General features: G+C 40.6%; 1 protein-coding gene across 2 annotated transcripts in view; it reads left to right on the top strand.

Moving 5' to 3' along the window:
* Positions 1-20,524, top strand: part of MTNR1A (melatonin receptor 1A) — a 66,997-nt gene that overhangs the window by 4,068 nt on the left and 42,405 nt on the right. The window contains exon 1 of one of the 2 annotated variants that reach the window (XM_083458425.1): positions 5,782-5,881. The exons of the other annotated variant lie outside the window; for it this stretch is intronic. The gene's annotated coding sequence lies outside the window, so the exon portion shown is untranslated. Of the gene's footprint in view, positions 1-5,781; positions 5,882-20,524 lie in introns of those variants that run through there. 2 annotated transcript variants of the gene reach the window in all.

The raw sequence follows: 20,524 nt of genomic DNA, 5'->3' as shown, positions 1-20,524 counted from the left end.
TCCCTTTTATTAAGACACTTTTGGTTTGTAGATTATTGAAAAGAGGGAAGTATTTAAAAGCAAATATCCACCAAACGGCTTAGAGCTTTTGTTACAATCAAGTGGTATATACATATTGTTAAGTAAATAAGCTATTCTTATCATGTGGGAGATTTTCTGTCACATTCTGAAATATAGTATTAGGTTGTAAACGTTATAAACTCTGTGATTTTGAAGTCTTCAGTCACACATGTGCATATCTGCGCAACTTTACACTCTATTAAAAGATAATACACACTATTAACAGCAAAGCAAGTTAGGTTTACCAATGTTAGTGAAATTGCACACCAGCTGAAGAGTATATTATCATTTTGTGGGTGTATGAGCAAGGATTTTCATTTGGTTCTGTTGGTGCTACTTAATGCTTTGAATAATCATAATTTTATTATATGCAACATACATCTATCCTTTTATTTTTATTTGCTAACAACAAGGAAAATGCAACTATTTGCAGAGTCAAAATGGAATTTTGTATATTAACCTGGCATTACCATTGTGAAAAACTGGACATTGGTTGGACTGGCCCACATGGATGAGGTGAGGGAGGAACAGAAGATGCCTCTTGAAGAAAATGTCACTCAATGAAGATTGCTTTTGCTCCTCTGCCATGGAAACACAGATTAAGACAACTTGGAGATGGTAGTGGTCAGTGGGGGATCCTTTTGTGTCTCTGTTGTTTCTATCTCATTGCAAAATGGTTGAAGAAAACGTCACAGTGGATATCTGGACTTCTTTTATTGACTTTGGATTAATAAAACAGAGAGACAGACAGGACTATGCACAGTAGAAAGGCCGTAAAAACACCTTGACAAGAATTGGTCTCTCCTGCCCGGCAGTCAGAACATTAGTAAGAGCCAAAATGTGCTCAAAACAGAGGAGTCAGTATTCCTAAGAAGTTATGTCCCAGCGCCTCTTGATACAAAGAGCTCCTTCATAGTCACAGGCATGGCTTCAGTAGATGCTCTTCTAGACAAAGGAGCTGATGATGCTACTGGTAGGATCCTCTTTTATTTAATGTACTTGACTGTCAATAAGTTTCATCTGATCTTTTTTTGGATTTAACAGAACCCAGGAGAAAAGTCCAGTCCCTTTTGCTTGCAAGTGCTCTCCACGCTGTAGTTGCTTACACCAGAACCCTGTTTGTGATGTGTTCAGTGAGGTCTTGCATGTATGGATTGCCCCCTTCATTTCAAATGGGGACAAGCAGATTTGCAAGCACACACACAAGATCTGCTGCCTCCGTTTACATGTATGGGATAGGAAGGGTTTGTGGGTACATGGGCTTCCAATTTGATCTGATTTACCAGGTTGAAGAACTCATTCCCCCCCCCTCCATGTCTGCTGGATTGTAACTTTTCTACAACTTGCAGAGGATACATAGAAGGCATAAGGATTTTGATGTGTGAACAGAACTGAGCCTAGAGGTTTTCAATTGATTTACCATTATTGATCCATGGGTATCTGTGGTTAAATGTCTCTTTATTGGGCATATTTGCAAAATGACATAACCCCATAGAACACAACACTTTCCCATTATGCCAGAATGGAACATTTCTTTTGAATTCAATGGCTAATTTTTGTTTCACAATTACTGTTAATCATTTGGGCAGTGCTGGTTGAAGGAAAGGAGGGAAGGGAAAAACTTTCAACCATATTAGTGTTCTTGAAAGTGTCTTTCCATTTTTTCTCTACTTCTCCTTAGCCCAACACCAGGGAAAGAACTTGCAGTTAGCCAACCCTTGTTTGGGGTATGAACTATCTCATGAAACAATCTGAGGCCTGGCCAGCCATGTGAAATTATAATCAGTAATAAGAAAGTGAAAAAAATATTTTTTTTCAAGTGTGTGTGTGTGTGTGTGAGAGAGAGAGAGAGAGAGAGGGAGAGGGAGAGTGAGAGAGAGAGAGAGAGAGAGAGAGAGAGATTCCACTCTTGGAGTTCCAAGTATAGAGTTCTGGGTGCATCTTGACACATGTACTGTGTGAAGTTCTCGCAGTTAGTTGATGCCCAGTCTTTTTATTATACAGCCTTACTGCCCATGAAAGGGATTGGTTGCACTGCAGAATGTACTTATGTCCTACATGGGCCACCATCTTCAGGTGGTGAAATAGACTTGTGCATTTGCCACAGTGTGTGTGTGTGTTTGCGTGTTTCCTACACAGAAACAATATTAATGTAGGATATTGCCTTGTGTGCAACTAAGCCCTGAGAAGTCTGCAAACCTTTGTGTAATCTTTCTGTGGTGAAAGAATCAGGACAGACTTAACACCCAGACATGGCTGCTTCCTCCCAGAATGCATCTGGGAACTGTTTGCTTGGGCAGATCCAGGTCACGGGAGTGGTTAAAGAACAATAGGGTGGTCTGTGTAGCTCAGTAGAGACTCTGCTTTGCTTGCAGAATGTCTCTTGTTCAATCCCTAGTAACTCTATTATGGGGAAAAATATGCCCTGCCTGAAACCTTGGAGAGCCACTGCAAGTTAGTGTAGATCCAGTATCTTTAAGCCTTTCTGACCTGGGACCCACCTTAATTCAAATATGCATTTGGGGACCCACCTTTAATTCAAATATGCATTTGGGGACCCAAATTCTCCATTTTTACCATACATTTCTATGGTGGCTGAAGACCAGTAGTGCAGGCAATACTGAGTGAGATGGACCAGTGGTATAAGGAACTTCCAATGTTTCTAATTAGCAGTGACGTAATCCTGTGCATGTGATAGTCCCTCCTTTCTTCCCTGCCAGAAAAGGGGACAATGGGAATGATTTTCAGACTGTCTGCCAGTCGGAGGGAAGAAACCACAATTCAGCATATGCTAGCTTCATCTTTGCTTCTTTTGATTTGGCATTCACTCTATTACGGAGATTCACTACTATGCAGATATCAGGCTGACAGGTTAAAATTAGATCCCTGGAATTGAGCAAATGAAAAAGAGCTAGGGCAAGTGTGCACAGCTTGTGGCACATCAACCTTAACAGCTGGCCCAACAATGTGTGGCGGCCTGAATCATAGAATTGTAGAGTTGGAAAGGACTACAAGGATCATCTAAGTCAGGCTTCCTCAAACTCGGTCCTCCAGGTGTTTTTGGCCTACAACTCCCATGATCCCTAGCTAGCAGGACCAGTGGTCAGGGATGATGGGAACTGTAGTCTCAAAACAACTGGACAACCAAGTCTGAGGAAGCCTGATCTAAGTCCATAACCCCAGCAATGCAGGAATATTTAGCCCAACATGGGGCTCAAACCCGCAACCCCAAGATTAAGTGTCTCATGCTCTACTGACTGAGCTATCTCAGTCGAGGGCTAAGAAGTCTTTGCCAACAGCCTGGAATTGCAGAATTGAGGGAGGAGTCTCACTTTCAGGCTGTGGAGGGAAAGTGAGCTCTAGTATGGCCTGTGAAGATGTGTTCACCCTGGCGGGTTTTGTGTTATAGGCACATTTAGGACTATTATCCCATGTACCTGCATGTTAGATGTCTGTCAGTGCACTCCTGTGCAGGCCTACTTGGAAGTAAGTCTCACTGCGTTCTGTGACTTTTGCTCCCAGGTAAGTCTGTATAGGACTGTGGGTTCCAGAAAACAGGAATGATGTCAGATATGCTTAAGCACTGTTCATATTCTCCTCAGAATATTAATATCCTTATGCCTTCATTGTTATTCATGCAAAGTAAGCAAAACCTCAAGAACAAAGGAATGGAGCAAATGTACACCACATTCTATAGAATTATTATTATATTTGAACTATTAGTGACTAGACCTGCACACCTTGCACACCCAAAATACCCTCGTTTGGGTGAACAAGGTTCAGTCATTTGACGTTTTATTACAGTGAATGGACTTGCTGCTTTCAGTCATAATGCCCCCTTTTGCAATATCTTGTGTCTTTTTCCTGTTGCTCCCATTTGGCACAGGCTGGGGGTGGCACTGGGCTGCTGTAATCTGCTGTTTGCTAAATACAAAAACAAACACTCATCCACAGTACACACAAGATTGGGGAAATCCCTCTTTTTATATAATATCCAGATTAATTTTTGTCACACTAGAATCCTTCCATAATGAGAACGCATGCTTTAAACCCATTCACAGAAAAGCTTTGACATACAGCAAAAAGGTTTATTCCAGGCTCAATCAGAAAAAAAAGAAAATATATTTATTTGAAATATGTTAATTTAATGTAAGGTTGCTGGGGATTTTTTTCGGTTCATTCTTTTTGCACACTTTTGATATGAAGCACAAAGGAACCCAAAATAGGTTTGTCCCACTCTCAGTTCCCAGTTCCCTTGCACCTTTTGACTGAGACACAGCAGCCCAGTTATACAACGTTGATTTTTTAAACCTTCTCCTTAACTATTGTAATTTGGAATGTCAATTGGCCCAACTTTGTAGCCTATGACTCCATGTTCTTTTGAATGGGCATCACTTTAAGGTTCCCTTGATTAACCTCTCTGTGCAAGTTTTTCCCCCATCTTCACTTCCCTCAACCACCTTAACCATGTTTAGCATTGTATCTGCACCATTACTAACCGGGGGGTAATTCAAACCAGGGTTCCTTCCTTCTTCTTTTGAGGACTTGGCTATGATTTCTTGGCTGTGATTTATAAGGGCAGCATTAGATGCAGTGCTAAACGTAGTTAAGGCTGACAGAGGAATGGGAGAAATTCATGCCAGAAAGTGGAAGAAATTCTGAAGGCCTACCTCAGTTTGCTTGGCTTGCCTTTGGGCCTTTGTTTACAACAGAAACAGGCAAAGTGTACCCAAACTATAAGATCAGCAGGATCATGTAATACAGCAGGGCTGGGGACTCTGGGGAGTCCAAATAATGCTGGACTACAGCTCTCACCTTCAATGACCATTGGCCATGCTGGTTGGGGCTGATGCAAGTTGGGAGTCCAACCCTGGGAGGACCACAGATTCTTCATCCCTGCAAGGCAACTTTGCTGGATGGGGCATTTTTCAGGAAGGAGATGGCATAATTGAATGTTCTCCTATCTAATATGCCTTTACCTCCTTTTTCTTTAACATGGGAGGGCATTTGAGTCTCAAACTTCCATCTCCAACAGAAGGATAGTCTTAAGTGCTGCACTATGTGATTCTGTTGACTGTGGAGCTTGGCTTTCAGTTTATTCTAATGAACTGTTTAAAGATGTAATAAGATGCCCATGATGGATAGCTCAGGTGATAGAGCATGAGATCCTTAATTTCAGGGTCATGGGTCTGAGTCCCACATTGGGCAAAAGATTTTTGCATTGCAGGGGGTTGAACCAGATGACTCCTGTGGTTCCTTCCAATTCTATGATTCTAAGTACATGCAAGTCTAGATTAATATCCTGATTTTAGAATTGGACCTGGGTTTCTCTCTCTTTCTAAAATATGTGTGATATTTTGAATATCAGCATAATTAACTATTCCTCTGCATAGGTATTTGTTGAAAGACCAATGCCAGGTGCAGAGTTGAAATGCTATTGAAAGGAAAAACCAGAAGCTGCCACTTTCAACCACATTGTTCTTGATGGTCTATGAGTACAAATTGAATTCTGTTTCTAGTCTTATATATAATATGTCTTATTTTTCATAAGAAACAGATTTATTTATTATTTTTTGCTATTGTTGTCTTGGATTTTGGAGTAAGTACATCCTTGTCATTACAGGTGCCTTTTGAACTGCTTCTGGAGATCCTCAACAAAAATGGAGGATTCAAGAAACACCCGGACCATCAGAAACACCATTTTACTTGTAGAGCACCAACTCCTAACACACGGACTCAGGATCTGAAGAGAAGCAAATGAACAGTGGATGGCAATGAGCATTTGTGTTTCAAACTTGCCTACCACCCAGTAGCATAAATGGTAAGAACATTGTGTATGATTCCAAGGGGGTGGGTTGACGCTCTGAGAGGTTGAATTTTGTCTGCGGGTAGACAAAACCGAGAATAACCATTTTTTATTTATTTTTACAAGTTTCTATTCTGCATGTTTTTCCAAGAAAGACTCAAGGTGGCTAACAAATAGTAATAAAAACAGAACAATTTTAATCCCACTAACCCATGGATATGCTTTGAAATTTAATAAGTTATCAAACCTGTTTGACAAGCTTCAGTAGCACAAAAATGACAGAACTGAAGAATTGAGGAATTCCAACAACCACCAGAAGCTTTAGAAGTATGAGGCCTGATGGACTTTTCTTGGCAAGGGTGGCCTGAGACATTTTTGCACTTGATATGAAATGCCCTTGATGGGGGCAGCATGAGGCACCAAAAGGACTTCCTCTCAAGGCAAAACCCTTGTAAAGCCTCACTGCTGGGTGGGTGCGTGGGCAAAGCTGGGTGGTGGAATACCACCTCTCTTGCTGACTCTGCAAGAGGGGAGACATTCTGCAGAGCTTTGTTGCCAGCCTCTCTCCACCCCTAGGGATGGCAGGAGAGCAGCGGCAAAGCATAGCTTCTCCACTGGTGGTGGAAATGTTGGATGCCACCTCTTGCGTTTCTGCTGCCTGAGATACCTGCTTCACACCTCCATATTTGTGGGTCGGTTGCGCTACTTGGCATGGCATCCCACAACAGAAAAGGCTGTATCCTTTGACAAGATTGGCAGATTTTCAGCATGGCCCCAGATGATGACTGGAACGTGCAGGGAGGCGCATACATAAAAAGGCAGATATAATTTATAAAGTGTGCCTGCTATTCAATTCTGAAACTCAAAGTTTTGTACTCTATAAAAAGCTCCCAACGCACAAGCGGTTAAATGTAGCATAAGATGTGCTTGAAATTAGGTTGCACTTCCTTATGTCTAAGAGTTTCTTTGTTTCTGAACCGAAGGTTAGATGAAATTGTTGCCATCAAAGTGAACCAACCATTCTTCCTTCCTTCCCCAGCTGTCACTTCATGATCTCTTTCTTTGATGCTCAGTGCTTCCGAAATTCTTTAGCTCTTTACTATTATCCATTTCTCTTTCCAAATCCTTCAACTATTGGACAATAGTAACCATGGCATTTTGTTTATTTACTTGAAATATTCCATTCCCGCCTTTCTCCCAAGCTGGGATTCAAGGGGGCTTACAACATTTGAAAACAACATTATGAAATGCACAGTAATAAAAACAAGAATTAAAATATATCAGAATACCTTTAAGACCAGTAATTTTCCCTGACTGCAGCCGTGTGATTAGCATCCCCTGAACCTAATTTTGAAGACCTGTCTGAATATGAATGTCTTAGCCTGCCAGTGGAAGGATGAAAGTAATACACATATGTTTGTTGGGCAGTACTTTGTTGGGCAGTAATACACATATGTTTGTTGGGCAGTACTTTGGCTTTTATTAGATTTTGTTTGATGTGAGCATCATTTCTTCTAGTATCAATTCAAATCTTCATGTGCCTACACCTGTTCAGCCAGAACTGTGCCAACCACACAGAGGAGGATGGTTAATCCCATGGTATGCTCAAAACTAATAAAAAAATCCACAGTGGCGAAAAACAAGCCCTAAGTGGAGGAAACCCCCAAAGTGAATTAAATTGCTTAGTAGCATGGAATGTTGAGAGACTGAGGACAGGGAGACAGGTAGTTACTGCTCAGGTAAAATCCAAGGTAGATGTACTTCATTGTCCCTCAATTGCAGGATGGAAGGAAATGCTCCTGAAAAATAGTTGCTTTTGACAGCCCTACAGTAGCAGACTAAGTCAGGGGTGGGGAACCTGTGGTCTTTCTGATGTTTTTGGATTACAGCTCCCATCATCCCTGATCTTTGGCCATGCTAGCTGGACTGGAGCTAAGGGGAGTTGGGAGTCCAGCAACATCTGCAGAACCTCATGTTCCTCCATTACTGCTATAGGCAGTTTACAACCCTGCAGTGCTTCCTAGAGGTATTATAGGTTTGGGGTTCAAGTGAAAGCAGAGAGAGTTCCAACAACGCTGCCATGTTATCCATTGTTCTCATCCACTACATTTCAGGTTGGGCTAAAAGAGGACAGCTTATAGTAGTCCTCACAATGCAGTCAACTGTGAATATTTCAAACAAGAGGACTACTTAAACTTTTTTTGCAGGCCTTTTCTGAGGCCCAATCACTGAAACTAGTTCAGATGAGTTTCACTCTTTTAAAATGTTCAAAAATATTTTTGGAAGGGTGGGGTATAAATCTGATTGATTAATTAATTGAATAAACTTGTTTTAATTTTTTTTTTTTTTTGCAAGACTCAAGTTGGAGCAGGGAATCCAATGTCCCTCTCTCTTCCCGACTGCCCTTGCTGTCAGCTGCAAGCCCAAATAATGTGCACACACACCAAGGATATAGTGCAGTGTTTTGTTGCAACTCCCCGACTGTACATTGTGCATTGCTAGAATACAATTTTCCACTTATATGAAACCCAATAATTTTTGTTTTTGGCAGGGTTGCTCATCCTTCCCCTTAATTGTTTCAGTTCAGTGTTGGTACTGACTGACATATCAAATTTAATATTTTACTCCCAAGTGCTTTACACTAAATCCTCTGTGTTATTTCACACACACAAGCTAGTGATATATTTTTCTGATCTTTTAAAAAAGCAGCCTCTTGTTCCTATGCATGCATTTGACATTAACATTCTGTCCTGCTTGCAGTCTGTAAAAGTAAGTGTGTATAGCATTGCAACCTTTGGGTGGTTTTCAACTAAGTACACCCGTTGAAAGGAATGAACATGACCCACTGGCCTCAATCCTATGCTCACTTAGCTGAGAACAAACCCTATTGAACTCATTGGGACTTCCTTCTGAGTAGACATAGTTAGGCTTGTGTTTTTGGTCACTTGAGCCACATGGAAATGAAGACCTTCCTCTTTAAAATTTCTAGAGACCTTTCCAAAGTCTCCTGGAGGGGGGGGGTGTTAGCAAAACAGCTTTGAGGAATGTATCACTGGGGGGCTCAACACATGCTATCTGATATATTAATTCTCCAAGTACAACAGAGGCCTCCCTCTGAGTGTCTCTGCCTTATAGAGTAGCTGTAGATGCATCACCAGAAGCAGAAGAAATGTATCTCCACAAAAGTGGATGAAAAAAGACAGAATTGCATAAAATGTGCATATCCTAAAATAATTACTATTATATACATCGGAATGCAATAAATTTCATAATCATGGGCTGCAATCGTATAACCTATGTGCCTGCTCAGTCTGCTGCCCAGAGGATTGATGGTCAGTTTCAAGGTTGGTATTCTATGGTTCTTCATCTTTAAACTAGATGGTAGAGGACTCTCTGAAGGCAGTAGGGTATCCTTATGTCCCCAAAAGAGAACATTTCTCTATTTGAAGAGCCAGTAGAAGATAGTCCTTTGATAGCTCTTCAAATAAAGGACCATTGTCTGTAAAGTAGGACACATGGCCACCCTAACCACCTTCAGGGTGGCTTCCAGAGACAGGGTCTTTTTCCTGGTGGCACCAGCTATAGAGCTTCCTCCCTGGGCAGGTGTGTCCTTTGGTGCTGTCTTTGAGGCACCAGGCAAAATCAGTCCTGTTATATTCTACCTTTGTAAATACATTTAAACAGTATGGGGCGCCCTTTTCATGAGCTTTCTGCTGTTCAACTGTCATTTAATTGGGATCTATATGTTTATTAGATGCCTTTTATCCTATGGTTTTTATCTTTGTATTTTTGTTAGGGTTTGTTTCAGCTTCATTGTAAGTCACATTGAGGCCATTTGGCAATAAAGTGAGATATGCATTTGGATTTGTGGGGGAACATTTTAATGCCTATTTTGTGATGCTTCCCTCTATGAATGTAAACATTTGTAAACATGTTAATGTTTTACTGCTAACATAATTTTTTGTTAACATGTTAAACTTTAAAAAAAACTTTTGAGAGTTACACTTTGCATTGCACAAGTGAGTACAATCAACAAGGTCTAGTTGTCATTTGAGTCCATTGCAATCAATAGACCTTAGCAGGAATGATGTTTCACTCCTTTGCTTTCAATAGGAGTTTGTCACAATTAGCCTGCAGTGAATCATGCCCTTGAGCTCTTTCCTACTTTTTATCTGCATTTATGTTACCCTCTCAGGTGGCCCTTTCTGCTTTTCTTTTCCATGTTTTGTTGTTTAGGGAAGTCTTTAATGTTTGATGTTTTCACGTGTCTTAAATATTCTGTTGGAAGCCACCCAGAGTGGCTGGGGAGACCCAGCCAGATGGGCAGGGTATAAGTAATAAATTATTTTATTCATTCATTCATTCATTCATTCATTTTATCAGTCCCTGTTTTTGTAGCCCCACTGTGCCATATGCTAGTAAGTGGTCTTTAAGCCTTGTAGAAGAACAGCAGTCTCTTTGTTTACTATTTCCCAACCTACTAAACGACTCAGGGGGCAAGGGTGAAACACATTTTATTTTGTATTTGGGTCGTGGACAGATTCAAGGTGGGAACTTGCATAGAGTAGCTTGTGGCTGCCTCTGTTCTGCTAGCAACAGTTCAAACAGAGTGCTCACCACCAGTGGGTGACATGGTGGGGTGGCAACACTTACCTGACCTTCTGGCAGCTGAGTGACTGTTGTTCATCAAGAGGGAGATGACAAGGTGGTGGGGAGATCAGTGCAGTGCAATCATATTGGCAGGAGTGCCAGCTGACTCCACCAGTGTGTTTGCACTGTACCAACCTCTTTGCTGCCTCACCCCTCCCACTATGTAGCAGTGATACAGCTGTTGGGAGGTCAGGTAAGCCCTGCCACCCTATCCTACCATCTGCTACTGGTGCTCACCAAGTTGAGTAAACACTTTTTGAATTCTTCACCTTCAGTTCAAAATATTTGTGTCCCTCACACCATTGTAAACTTTTATTTTTAAAAAATGTTGCAGTTCATACGACCTTCTCATTAAAGAAATGTTGTGTATATTTCCAGGCCCTGAATGACGTTAGAATCAACAAGGGGTTTCAAAATTTGATTAGCAAAGTTCCTTTAACTCTCTTTTCTCTCAGTTGGTAGCGGTGGTTTTTCCCATTCCAGAGTAGTATCCACTTAACTTGTTTTCAAATGCTTGAAATCATTTTTAACAACTCAGAGTCCAAAAGTTTATCTTGGGCATAAAATTTTGTTTGAAGCGCTTCTGTATATGTATGAAATGTATTACAGATGCAACTGATGCAACATCAGACATTAAAGACAATCTTTTCAAAGGTAGAAATCATTGTGACATGACTCTTTCTCTTTGACCCGTCCTCGTTTAACTAGAAGCAAAGTTACTTGGAAATGGATTTTCCCGCTCTAGCTGTGCTCATAGTGTCTTGAATTGTGTGTCTCTTGTGAGGTAATTGCTCTGCATGTGCAGTTTGTTATGATAAATCTCCAAGTCAAGAATACATTTAATGATGAGCTCATAAAAGTTGGCCAAAGGGCCTGTGATGAGCCCAGCTTGGGGCAGCTTGTTCTTTTGTAGTCTTCTGTCAAGGGACAAGGGGGATTTTACCACACATCAGGTGTGGCTATGTGCTAAAATGTACATCTCTATACATCTCCTGTCTCCACAGTCACTGTGGCCCATTTTACAGAATGTATTTGTGGTGTAGGTATTTCACCTTGGTAAACAGATTGTGAAAGAACTTCCCATGTTGCTTTCAGTGGTCCTGAGAGTGCACATGTGATGAAAAAAATCCATGGATATAGTTCCACATGATGGAAAAGATATTTGTATATGTACTTTATTAATGCTTGCGTCATAGGCTATTCACATATAAGATAAATAAGTAAAGTACAAAACCCAAGAGGATAAAATACTGGGGGGGGGGGGGGAAATCAAATTGCTAGGAGTGGCCACAGTCGTTTTTTGTGGCAATGAAGGATACGTAAACTTTCATCCCAAGAACATGCTCGGTCCTGTCAAAAGACAAAGACAAAGGAATAAAGAAGGGCAATCTAAGTTTACCAAATTCTTTAAGGCTTGGAGATTGCAAAAGTTTATGAAGGACAGTTGTGGTCCGCATTGTTCAACATGGCAGCCAAACCAACCAACTCAAAAGGGGGTGATCATGCCAGTGACACAAGTGCTCAAGCATATTGCAGTGACCAGAAAAGGAAGCAGGGTGGGAATGTACAAGAAAGGAGATAGGGAATTTGAGGCAGGTGCTCCCATCTTCCCTATCTGCCTTTGGGGCTTGCTTGAGGCAGATAGATTTATCTATGCACTATCCTGTCTGGAGTACATGGTTATATAATAAGCCATGCTTTAATTCTGATTTGTTTAGGTACAGTATTATAGTTAATTTATTCATACACTTAGAATGAGGAGATGCATTTAATAAGTTAATGAGCTGTTAGAAACTTTTGGATAAATCCAATTGCTCCTATGCTGTATGAAAAATGAAGGGTGTGATTGAAGCTTCAGAGTTTATCATTATCACTGTACAATGGAATTTGGGAACACAAAATTCATCTAATTCTTACAAATGGCAAATAAGTGTCTGTATGTTTTTTCTGCTGTTGCTGTTGTTGCCGCTACTAAATAATAGTAGTAATAATAATAATAATAATAATAATAATAATAATGAGCCTGTACTATGTGCTTTAGTATGTGAAGCATGCTGAACATTCATTAGATTGGCATAATCCTTACAGCAACCCAATGTGTCAGTATAATTTTCACTATATTATAAATGAGAAGCAGAATAGCTTAAGGCCCCCTCGTGGGTTCACAGCAGAGTTGAAATATGAACTGAGGGTTCCCCAAATCATAGCTGAGTCTCTTAATTAAGGAACCATGTACCAAGACACTGAAAAATAACAGAAAGGTTTGTATGAATAAGATAATAAAAGGGAGCCTGTGGGTTGGATCTGAAGGTTTTCTTCCTCTAATGGAAAAGGTTTTCTTCAATGGAAAGAGTCTTCCATTGATAGAAGGAGTCGTCATGCTAAGAGAATGAGGCCTTTTATCAGAGGGAAGACTCCTTCCACTTGAGGAATGGAAGAGTGTATGCTATGAAGAGGCATAGGAATGGTACATATATTGTATGGAATCTCCTGTTTCTTGCAGACTTTGTAGTTATTTTAATTTTGGAATGAATAACTGCCAAATAAATCAGCCATCCTTAGGACTTGGCACAGATCCCCCCCCCCCTTGCTCACTGATGTTCAGTTTAGCTGCTCAATACCATCCTTTTTGTTAGCAAGACGTATCAGCTGCATTCGAATGTTAGCTTGATTAGAGTAGGTATGGGAAATTTTAAGTTCCCCAGATCTTGCTGAACTAGAACTCCCATTTTCCCTGGCCATGGTCCGTGCTTGTGGAGGGACAAAGTTTCCTCACACCTGGGTTAGAGTGTCATGATACAAAACTCTGTGAAATGAGCAGGTATCAATCAATCAATCAATCAATCAATCAATCAGTCCAGTCAATCAATCAAATACCTTTATTGGCATCACAGTTTCAAGTAACTGGAAGAATTAAAAAGACAAGGGTGAAGCTACCAAGGGTTATAAGGTCACAAATGAGCAGCTATTTGTTTGTACAGTTAGCATAGGATCGCATGCCTGGGGGTTTGCCTCAGCACTGTGTGGCTGTTTTAATGATGCAATGATGAAATTGTCTGACTGAATATTCCCAGTTCTTGAAATCAGTTGAAGTCACTGATTCCTCATTATCATTTCCAATGGCAAGATTTCACTAGTTTATTGGTCCTTTTATTTTTATGGGCATTTTTGCAGGTAAAGTTGGCTGTGACTGATATCAAGCATGTATCCAACCTGTTTCCTGACTGAATAACCAACCAAAAGGCATCTTGTCACAGGAGTGGCAGGCACTAGGCTCAGTTATTCACTAGCTCTGAATTGGACCACTGCAGATGAATAAGGAAGCCAATTCCTTAAGTCTGCTAGCCATTTCCAGGTAGATTTAATCCTCTGATTCACAAATACATTATACATTTTAAGGAAAGGTAACAGAAGTTTGGCGAGTGAGTTTGACAGAATCTGTGTTCAGTGCTCCAGGATCTTCTCATGGCTTCAGCTAAGGTATATTTATTAAGACTTGTGCCAGAAAGATACAGAAATGAGACCTTGATTTTAAAAGGGGGGGGGGGCACAATATTACTTGCTTAACAGAAAGCCTAAAGTAGCTGTTTTGCCTTATACAGCAGGGTATTTTTGCAGGCTAAGCCTGGATTCTATGAGTGGGAGAGGACAGAGTCCCTTTGGGACAACAAAGGTGGATACAAGACATTTCCCAAATCATGTTTTGTGCCAGGAGGGAAGGGTTGTTGGGACAGTGGCTGGATTCAAGAGATGTTAAACCTTTCTTGGGATAACACTTGCATAGGGCAGGGATGGGGAACATTTGGACCTCCAGATGCTGCTGAACTAGAACTCCCATCATTCCTGGCTATGGTTTATGCCCTCCGGGGTTGTAGTTCAGTAACATTTGGAGGGACAAGGTTCCTCACACCTGACATAGGGGACCAGCTGTTAGCTCCTGCAAATTTTACTAATCCAGGCAAAACAAAAGGAAAGAATCAGAGTATCCATCTCTGGGCTTCTTGCTAGTCAAGAGACAATATCTCTGTATATTTGAAAGACACACACACACAATGTCTGTGTGTCTGCTCGCTTATGAAATTATGTGCAAGGGTGTTTCTACCAGTTTTGGTTAAGAAAAGCCGGTTTATTCTCTCCATACTGCATGGAAAAAAAAATGGAATAGCCATCAACATCTCTTATAAGTTTACCTGAACAGATCAGGCCCTGAATGAATAGACCAAAGCCAGATGTAAAGTATGAGTCTCAAAATCCCTTAATGCTGAGTGTTTTAACTAATAACATCTTTAAGGACTCTATTGTACTCATAGAGGGATTAAAGAGTTAAGAAGGGAATAATGCATAATTATGGGTGAAGCGAGTCTGTGTTTGATGATTGAGTGGGAAAATAGAGGCAGTTATTCTGGATTAGGTAACGTGCACAAATATGTACAGTTATAATAGAATTCTGTGAGTGGAATTTTTTCCACATTATGTTTATTTGAGTGATGGAGCTGTGACACACATCATTAAACAATGCTGTTCAAGACGAGAAAGAGATTTCTTAAGAAAGAAGTCACATCATCAAACACATAGCTTTCAGCAGCTCCAGCCTGGCTAGCTAGTTTTCTTCTCACCAGCTCTATAAATAACCCATTTGGAAATCAAATGTGCCATCAAAAACAAGACCTCCACAAAGCTCGGTCTTTATGTTGAAAGGTTGTATCTGATTGAGTCCTTTGTGGTAGAGGAGAGTGCCAGCACCACTGCTGCTTTGCTGCCATGCCAGCAAGGACTGTTGAAAGTAACTTTAAATATTGCAGATCACTTCATAATGCTTAAGTATTTGCTGCACTGAGATGGCAGCAAAGCAATTTTGCCCTTGAGAAAGAAAGCCAGGGGCCAAGGATGCAATATGGTGGTCTCCTGTCAGAGACAGTTTGGAAGCAGAGGAATGCTGGGAAGAATCAGCTGGGGAATCACCAGGCAAAGAAGGCTCAGGACCAGGGGAGTGGTGGTGGGACAACAATGAGTGGTCAGAGAGAGAAGAGGAAGAAGACTGGAAAGAGGAGGTGTTGGAAGCTGAAGAGATAACAGGGCTTATTGTGTTGGGAGAGTTGGTGGCAGAGATTCCAGAATCAGATGCAGAAGCTGAAGCAGGAGAGTGGAAGGAGGGAGGCCAAGAGGCAGAGACGAGACATGCTGGTGAAGAGTCACAATGTCTCCCCCTCCTGCTGCAACAGGCTCCCCTTCCCCCCGTCTCCCAGAACCAGAAGAGGTCCAGAGAATTTCCTTTCCTTGCTTGACTCAATTGACTGAGACAGATAGACTCCAACTATAGATCCAGTCTATGCTCCCCATAGGGATGTCAGATACCAACTTTGCTGTCATTTTAGTGCCAAGTGACTATGTACTTGTTCACTTAGATACTTCAGATTTTATGATGAGTGACTAGTTTTAGCTTCCCTTTGTTTCTTGATACTTTTAGAACAGTCATAGGCAAACTCCAGCCCTCCAGATGTTTTGAGACTACAATTCCCATCATCCCACCCTGACCAGTGGTCCTGTTAGCTAGGGATGATGGGAATTGTAGTTCCAAAACATCTGGAGGGCCGCAGTTTGCCTATGCCTGTTGTAGAAACTTGCTTTTTGTTTCATTAATGGTTATTATTAACGTTTCCATCCCACTGGTGTCAGTATTGAGCAGCGTGGCTTCTTGTTTACATTTTAAAGAAATTAAATAGATGATAATTGCAAAGATCAAACTGCTTAATTCAGGCAGGAAATCCATTTTTTGTTTCAAGGTTGTGTTATGTGTCTCTCCTTTCAAAGTTTAATATATATTTTTATTTCTGTAATTGTATATTCCATTGTGCATTCTGAATCACTTGACATCTTTATAGAGAAAACATCTCTGGAGTATTTTCATTGGAATTATAACTGTTACACTCTTGGAATCCTACAGTTCTATTAATCTGATACAGCAAAGTTGATCATTTTAGGAATGTAATGGTTAACAATAAGGCGTTTCAGATCATTGCTGCAAGCTACCCACTCATAATGTGATTACATTTCCAAATTGTTGGTACTGATGAATACAAAGACCACACTGGTAGTGATTTTGTAGCAGCACACGTCCAAGGATTTTTGTGTGTGTCAATTCTAACTATGTCATCCTTTCTGTTATTGGCACCTAAACATATTTCTGCACAAAAATAATTAAATAAAATGTTTTAATAGTATTCTGTTTTCGAGTATGAGATTTTCATTAATCTGCTTCTTTAAAAATGAATGGCTCTGGCTGACTTTTAAGATTATCAAATCTGAATACTTTGACTGCAAGCAAAATTAGTCTTATAAGAGCTTTGCTTGAATCATAATAAATTAAGTCTACAAGGGCGGGTGGAAGTTCTTTAATATGCTTTCCTTAGCATATGTTTAGATTCTTCTCTCAATCCTGTTTTATCCTTTTCCCTTCTCCCACACCTACTGCCCTCACTTCAAGAATTTGTATACCCCAGTTACTTTGCTAAGTAGTACTGTGTTTTTACAATGCGGACATGTTTGTTAAGATGTTAAAAGAAGGGCACAGGCTCTATTCTCTTTTCTCTTCTCTTCTATTATCTCTGAACAAACAGCCTTCTTGTTGGTTTAAACCATGGTTTAGCATTGCATCTTCACTAGTATTAACCTAAAAAATATTGACGTAAGAGATCATTCCTTAACCAGTGTTTGGGACAACTTTTGAAATACAGCAGCCATTTTGTGATATGCCACGCTTGCTCGGCAGCCATTTTGTGACTGGTGTTCAGGGCACTTTCTTAAAATTCCCAGATGTATCCATTCACCCAAAAAGGTTGGTGATCCCTGTTCTAAATTATGATTCAAGTACGCCAAGAAAGGAAATAAGATTTTGAATCAGAAGAGATGGAGCCAGTGAATCTGAACCCCCACCAATCTCTTAACCATGGTGAGAGATTACTAGCGTTCCATTGGCACCTGACTTGCCCCCTCCCGTCTCAAGCAATTTATTCTCACCCTTCTAGATCTGTGAATAATATATAATAATTGCAACCTGCTTCTTCATTTGTCTCTCACTTTGGCTTAGTGACAATTGTGTGAATGATGTCATATTTAGCTTGACCTTAGTTTTGGGGTGACTAGCATTCCTTTGCTTTCCCATCTCAGATAGCATAAGGCGTCATCATGGTGGATGACAGGTCAATAGTGAACTTCAAAGACAGCACATCTAAAGTTCATGAGACCTGAAATGTGGACCTACCGTATTTTTCTGTGTATAAGACTAGTTTTTTTAAAACCCAAAAAATAGGTTGAAAATTGGGGCTCGCCTTATACACAGGTAGTGCTGAGGGGTGTTTTCTTAATTTGGAGTCCCACAAAATAGGGGGCGTCTTATACATGGAGTGTCTTATACATGGAAAAATACAGTACAGTGGTACCTTGCATTACAGATGCTTCAGGTTATAGACATTTCAGGATGAGAACAGAAATCGTGCTCCAGTGGTGTGGCAGCAGCAGGAGGCCCCATTAGCTAAAGTGGTGCTTCAGGTTAAGAACAGTTTCAGGTTAAGAACGGACCTCCAGAATGAATTAAGTTCTTCACTCGAGGTACCACTGTAAATCCTATCTTTCTCTGTCACCAGCAGTAGATGAAACTAAAATTGAATACTTGAACATTCCAGATCGACACCCAGGGAAGCACCATAATAGTGCAAGTGAAGCTTGGGCCAACCTCTCCGTGGCATGACAAATCCTCCCATGTAAATGTGGGTCTGCGCTGTTCACATGTGGGAAACGGGCCAAATGGATGTGTGGGTGCTTCTTGTCCCCATCTCTCACAGTTGCATTTCTTCAATCCAAGTTCACTTCAGCTAAAAGTCCAGTTGAAAAGAAACTGCCTGGAGGGGTAGACCTCCATGTGAACGGCATTGTATGGGGGTGTGGTTTGCCAGTGCACCCAATTGCCCCTTTAAATTGTTGCAATGGGCATCTAAGCACCTAAGCATCTCTAAAATCCTGACCCCCCCCCCGACATATAATACTTATTACTCTAAAAATGAACTCCTATTCGTGTGGAGGAAGCCTAAAAGACCATTAGCTTGGTCTAAACATGCTTCCAAATTGTCCCCCTTAAAAATCAAATTGCCCCCCTTGGGAACCATGGGGCTAGGGGCTGATGGTAGCTGGGAGTCCAACAATGTGTCTCATCCCTGGGGTAAAGGCATAGACCTGCTGCTGTCACATGTAGTTTGGGTCAGAGGATTGCCAGCTAAAGGACCTTAGATAGCACCCTGAATGTTTCCCATTGCTTTGGTTTTCATTCTTTCAGTCACATTTTTTTTACGCAAACTGTAAGAAAAATGCTTTAGAAGACTGTTGTGTAATTTTTGTATTGAATGATACAATTTGGATTGAATTTTGTGCTTTGTGAGGAAAAGGAACCGGATTTATGGTTAAGAGGGCTTCTCAGACATTGTGATTTGATGTCAGTGCTTGTGGGGTCTGGGCAGTAACAAATCATTGGCATTTCTCTCCTTTGCATTCCTGAGGCAATTATTTCTCTGCAAAGGACACAGAATTACACATTATTGACTGTGACTGGAGTCGGGGGGGGGGTGTCTTTCAAAATTGCATCTGTAAGCTTCACATATATTTCCCCCAAATGGCTTATGTGTCAAATTGCTATATCAAATTGTGTAGGTCAAAACATAATCCCCAGCAATGATTAACTGTTTCCCTCAGTTCTTCAGTGGTAATATTTCTAATAAGTGTTACCCTTAAGAATTAAACAAATGACTGTAAAGGAAATAAAGCAGGGGTAGTATTTTGCCTGAACAAAATGTTGTCAGAGAAAAAGTGTTTCTAGCCATAAACATAGAAACAAATTCAATTTACCTGCAATATAGTGTTATTATGACAGGACCTTAATAAAAGTGCTTATTGCTTTCTTTCAGTGAGAGGGGAAATCTGCTATAGCTAAGCTCTTTGTATACAGGAAATAAATAAATCTCATTGTGTTTAATGTGATTTACTGCATTTCCTTGAGAGTAAGTACCATTGAATTAAATGAGGACTTTATTCTGAGTAGGCAAGTATAGGGTTGTTCTGTTAATTTTGCTTTAAGACTTCCCTTGTCACTGGAAGAGGGTCAGAGTGGGAAGGTGAAATATTTATTTAAAAATAACCAATTCAACTGACAGTGAAATATAGTACCAGCCTTGGTGCTGTGCCAATTCCTTTTTATTTAATAGTGACAGAGTGATGGCAATATGCATAATGATATTCTATGATCTGACGTGTTGGGATTTTTCCTATACCAAAGCTTGACAGAAAGGCATGTGTGGGCATGAAACTATTATCTGTCAAAATGTCACTGGTATTTTATCAGGAAGAAGAAAAACAGGTAGGTCCCATTAATTTTATATTTCTTTTCTGTGCTCCAGACTTTTGATCTGTAGTTCTTTTATTTGTAGTTGCTGTTTTTTAATTATGGTATGTTGCAGCAACCTGCCTTCAACATTATTTTTAAAAATGGAAAGGTACTTTCCATAAACACTTTTAATGACTAATACAGTTTTCAAAGGCCAAAAAAGAAGAAAAGTTGTCAGCTAGAGGACCATCAGTTGTTTGATAGTGGGGCTGCTGGGCAACTAGAAAGGTCCAACCTACTGATTGGTTCCTCTCCTCCCATCTTCCACTTCCACAAGCAGGGCTACATGGTATCATAAAGGCAAGTAAAACTTGCCCTAGAGCCTTGACACAAGTGTCATTAATGTATAGGAGAGATCAGGACTGTGGAAGCTGGTTTGCTGACCATTTGTAGCTAGGCCTGCATCATTGATAGGCCTGCCAAATAGTGTAGAAAACAGAGAGTTAGAGGGGGGAGAGCCACCCATAGAGAAGTGTTAATGGTTATGCTAACATTGAATATCTATCAGACCCTCCAAGCATCCCTATTTTCCAGGGACTGTCCTGGATTTGCAGAAGCTATCCCGGTTTCTGATCTGA

This window comes from Podarcis tiliguerta, assembly GCF_965153285.1.
Source record: "Podarcis tiliguerta genome assembly, chromosome: 9".
Taxonomy (NCBI): Eukaryota; Metazoa; Chordata; class Lepidosauria; order Squamata; family Lacertidae; genus Podarcis; species Podarcis tiliguerta.
Note: the sequence above shows the minus strand (reverse complement) of the source record. Positions and strands in the feature narration are given on the sequence as shown.